Raw genomic sequence first — 5,410 nt, forward strand, 5'->3', positions numbered from 1 at the left:
GACCTCACCACAACCTCCACCTCCTGGGTTCAAGCGATTCTCTTGCCTCAGCCTCCCCAGTAACTGGGACTACAGGCACGCACCACTATGCGGCCAGGCTGGTCTTGAACTCCTGACCTCAGGTGATCTGCCCGCCTCAGCCTCCCAAAGTGCTGGGATTACAGGCGTGAGCCACTGCGCCTGGTTGGCTGTCTCTGTTTCTCTTAAGACACCAGTCATTGGACGTAGGGGCCACCCTAATCCAGGATGATCTAATCTTTACTTGATTGCATCCACGAAGATCCTATTTCCAGATAAGATCACATTCACAAGTCCTGGGAATTGACTTGAACATATCTCTGGGGTCTACAGTTCAACCCCAGGTGTACCGGTGGCTACAAACAAAGGCTTGGCAAGTCTTTCTCAGGGCCTGGAATGAATTCAGGTGCACTTGTCTATTTATTTATTTGGAGGTGGTGGGGTTGGGGGGGCGGGCTCACGCTGTCTCCCAGGTGGAAGTGCAGTGGTGCAATCACAGCTCACTGTAGCCTTAAGCACATCCAGGAACTTCTTATTATGCACTCACCAAACCCTGCAGGAGGGTCAGGAAGGTGGCCTGGAGGAGGGGGCCCTTAGGAGGAGACTTGGGAGGTGAGTAGGATTCTGCCTCTGACTCCAGGAAGAGAGAGAGAGCCCTAGGTCAAAGCTCCACCAAGCCCCGATTGCAGAGGTTACTGCATGAGCAGGCACCCCAGGGTTGGGTGACAGTCACAGAGGGAGAGGTCAGCTTGCATCAGGGTCAGGCCATGCGGGCCTCGGAGCGGGAACTACAGATTTATCCTGAGGGCACTGGGGAGCCGTGGGAGGGGCTGGTAGGGAGGGGACTGAGTGGGTTTACTCTTTGGAAAGATTCCTGGGGTCACTGTGATGAGAGCAGGTCTGGCAGCAGGAAGAGCAGGTGAGGAGGCGACCACCGCCCTGTGGTGGTGGCAGATGGAGCGGGGTGCTGTTGGCGACTCATGGATGAGCAGACTGAGGGCCTGGAGTTTTCACCAAGTGAGGGAAATAAGGACCCAGGGAAGCAAAGAGCAAACACTCAGGCAAATAAGAATGACGACGACGGTATCAGAAACACTTCATTCCAGTTCACTACCGGATTTGCACAGATTATTTAATTTAATCCTCACCACAGCCTGAGGCTATATGGGTATAAGAGAAGGTCCTATAAGAGAGGTTAGGGACTCTAGAGTCAAACTTCCTGGGTTCAGTCTCTGCTCCATTGCCTACCTGCTGTGTGACCTAGAGCAAGTTGTTCAACCTCTCTGAGTGTCCATTTTCTTATCTGACAAGCAGCCCCTCCTTCCTGGGGTGGTTGTACAGATTCAGTGAGTAAATACTTGTAAATTGTCCAGGCTCAGTGGCTCACACCTGTAATCCCAGCACTTGGGGAAGTGGAGGGGGGGGCGGATCACCTGAGGTCGGGAGTTCAAGACCAGCCTGACCAACATGGAGAAACCCCATCTCCACTAAAAATACAAAATTAGCTAGGCGTGGTGGCACATGCCTGTAATCTCAGCTGTTCGGGAGGCTGAGGCAGGAGAATCGCTTGAACCCCGGAGGCGGAGGTTGCAGTGAGCTGAGATTGTGCCATTGCACTCCAGCCTGGGCAACAAGAGAGAAACTCCGTCTCAAAAAAAAAAAAAAAAGAAAGAAAGAAAGAAAGGAAAAAAAAACAACTTTAAATTGCTTGCCCTTGGGCCTGGAAGAGTAAGCTTCAGTAAACAGTGGCTGTAACTGTACCCATTTTACGGATATGGAGAAAGGGCTCTGGGAGAGTAAGGAAGCTTTCCAAGTTCATCTAGAGGATAATCCTACTGTTTCAGATACTCTGCATCTCTTACCAAAGTCTGGGGACCTGATCTGTCCTGCAGATCCCAGGGTCTGGCATCCTGTGTCATCTCCTGGAATCCTGAGTGCCAGGACTGGGCAGCCCGGACCTGGAGCAGCCGGGAGACTTGCCATGCACACTTCCTCTTTGGGTACAGGCTGGAAGGTCCTCAGGCTAGGGGACCCAGGGCACCAAACTCAATTCTATTTAGCTGGAGCTATGGCTGGAAATGAAAGCTTTAATGGGGCTGAAAAGGTAGCAGCAAGGAGAAATGAAACCCATATGTCACTCGTGGGAGCCCTCGGGATGGGGATCCCTCAAAGAAACCCATCTTTACCCCAGGGAAAGACCCAGCACTGGGCAGGGGGCTTTCCCAAGGCTGTCAGTCTTCTGCTTGCAGGTACAAATGCCACCAATGCCTCACTTCGTGACCCTGGATGAGTCCTTGCCTTCTCCAGGCTTCACTTTGCAGGTCACCAAAATGTGCTCAACCTTTGACCCAACAACAAAATAAAAAGCACATAAACACACACATTTTACCCAGCACATTTCAGTAGAGCAAACACCTCAACAATCTAAATGCCCAGCACAAGTGGATTGTATACGTTACCTGGAGTCCTGGTGTGTTCTGAAAACTTTGCAATTATAGATGATTATACAATCCCTAAAACATACATGGTATGTATATTTTTCTCTATTTTTTTTTGGAGACAGGGTCTTGCTCTGTCATGCGGGATGGAGTGAAATGGTGAGATCTCAGCTCACAGCAACCTTGACCTCTCGGGCTCAAGTGACCCTCCCTTCTCAGCCTCCTTAGTAGCTGGGACTACAGGTGCAAGCCACCATGCTTGACTAATTTTTGTATTATTATTTTTTAAAATTTTTTTATTTTTTGTAGAGATGGGGTCTTGCCACGTTGCCCAGGCTGGTCTCAAACTCCTGAGCTCAAGCAATCCTCACGCCACAGCCTCCCAAAGTGCTGGAATTACAGACGTGAGCCACCACGCCCGACCCATTATATGTATCTCATATGAACAGAGAAAGAATAAGCCTGGTACATGATTAGCAGTCCAAATGCTTTTTTGTCTTCTCGAGATGGAGTCTCCCTCTGTCGCCCAGGCTGGAGTGCAATGGTGCAATCTCGGCTCACTGCAATCTCCACCTCCCAGGTTCAAGCCATCTCCTGCCTCAGCTTCCCAAATAGCTGGGATTACAAGCTTGCACCACTACACCCAACTAATTTTGGGTTTTTTTTCTTTTCTTTTTTTTTTTTTTTTTTTTGAGACGGAATCTTGCTCCAGGCTGGAGTGCAATGGTATAATCTGACCTCACCACAACCTCCACCTCCTGGGTTCAAGCGATTCTCTTGCCTCAGCCTCCCCAGTAACTGGGACTACAGGCACGCACCACTATGCCCGGCTAATTTTTGTATTTTTAGTAGAGATGGGGTTTCACTATGTTGGCCAGGCTGGCCTTGAACTCCTGACCTCGTGATCTGCCTGCCTTGGCCTCCCAAAGTGCTGGGATTACAGGTGTGAGCGACAGTGCCCAGTCGCAAAATGTTTCTTAAACAATTAAATGAATGAACGAATGAGCGGTCAGTATTCAGTGAATATTTGTTGACAGAAAGGAAAGGAGGAAAAGAAAGGAAAAAAGGAAGGATCTGGAAGGTTTGTACCCACAGTCACAGTGATTTTCTGGGAGGGGAGGCTGAGGCAATGGCGAGGAGGAGGGCATTTCCTGTGAGGTAATTTTTAACCTCTCTGTGTCTGTATTATGATAGCTTCCCTGTAGGGAGCATCTTTTAGTTCACAATCAAGCAGTCAGTAGTCCCACAGACAAACCTGATTGTCACGCGTTGCCTTGAGAAGGTGCTGACAGGCAGGAAAAGCAGTTCGCCAAGCAGTCTGGAAAAACGATATGGCCCCATTTCTTTTTTTTTTTTTTTTTTTGAGAGACATTTTTTTTTTTTTTTTTGGAGAGACAGAGTCCCACTCCGTGGCCCAGGCTGGAGTGCAGTGGCACGATCTCGGCTCACTGCAACCTCCGCCTTCTGGGTTCAAGCAATTCTCCTACCTTAGCCTCCTGAGCAGCTGCAACCACAGGTGCATGCCACCATGCCTGGCTAATGTTTGGTAGACATGAGGTTTTACCATGGTGCTCAGCTGGTCTTGAACTCCTGAGCTCAGGCGATCCACGTATCTCAGCTTCCCAAAGTGCTGGGATTGCAGGCGTGAGCCACTGCGCTTGGCCAGCGCCCCATTTCTGTAAAATTTTACCTCTAGCTTTATCCATCCTTGCCTTCACACAGAGGGAAGCGCCTGTCTGCCCTGGGGGTCAACAGTGGTTCTGTCTGGATAGTGGGGTGGCTGGGGTTAAGTTTTCTTTTTTATAGGTCTCTGAATTTCTGTAATGAGCATGCACCAGGCATGGCGTTTGGGTTTTTACAGGCTCACACCTTTAATTCCAGCACTTTGGGAGGCTGAGGCGGGAGGATCCCTTAAGACTAGGAGTTCAAGGCCAGCCTAGGCAACATAACGGGACCCTGCCTCTACAAAAAATAGTAATAGCAAGGAGTATGTATTTTTCTTTCTAAACAGAAGCACACACACAGAAGAAAAACGTGCAACACTTGGCAACGTCCCGGGATGTCGGGGGTCTGGCACTCTGCAGTCATGGCCACCCTGTCAATCTTGAGGGCCATGGAGTGACATTTGGGTGCCCTGTGGTGCCCACCCTGAGCACTGCCAGTGAACTGAACTCATCCTCCACCTCGGTATCTATGGACAGCTCATTCTTCAACCCTGGGGGCCGCTCTTCACCCAGACCACGAATCTTCACCCAGACCATGAATCTTCACCCAGACCACGAATCTTCACCTTGCAGGTGCTCACTGCTGTGATTCAATCATTCCAGGGAATGAGGTGGGTGGGGTGACAGCCCCTTCGAGAGAGGCAGGGACTGAGCACAGAAAAGATAAAGGACTTGTCCAAGAATGCACAGCCATTAGGTAAGTGGTGGCACCAGGTTGGTTTATTTATTTATTTATTTATTTATTTTAAGATGGAGTATTGCTCTTGTCGCCCAAGCTGGAGTACAGTGGCGCAATCTCGGCTCACCACAACCTCCACCTCCTGGATTCAAGCGATTCTCCTGCCTCAGCCTCTCGGGTAGCTAAGATTACAGGCACGCACCACCACGCCTGGCTGATTTTTTTATTTTTAGTAGAGACAGGGTTTATCAGGCTGGGCACAGTGGCTCACAGTTGTAATCCCAGCATTTTGGGAGGTTGAGACAGGCAGATCACCTGAGGTCAGCAGTTCGAGACCAGCCTGACCAACATGGAGAAACCCTGTCTTTACTAAAAATACAAAATTAGCCAGGTGTGGTGGTGCATGCCTGTAATCCCAGCTACTTGGGAGGCTGAGGCAGGAGAATAGCTTGAACCCGGGAGGCAGAGGTTGCAGTGAGCCGAGATCACGCCATTGCACTCTAGCCTGGGCAACAAGAGAGAGACTCCATCTCAAAATAAATAAATAAATA

This window comes from Mandrillus leucophaeus, unplaced genomic scaffold (genome assembly GCF_000951045.1).
Source record: "Mandrillus leucophaeus isolate KB7577 unplaced genomic scaffold, Mleu.le_1.0 Scaffold428, whole genome shotgun sequence".
NCBI classification, from domain to species: Eukaryota; Metazoa; Chordata; class Mammalia; order Primates; family Cercopithecidae; genus Mandrillus; species Mandrillus leucophaeus.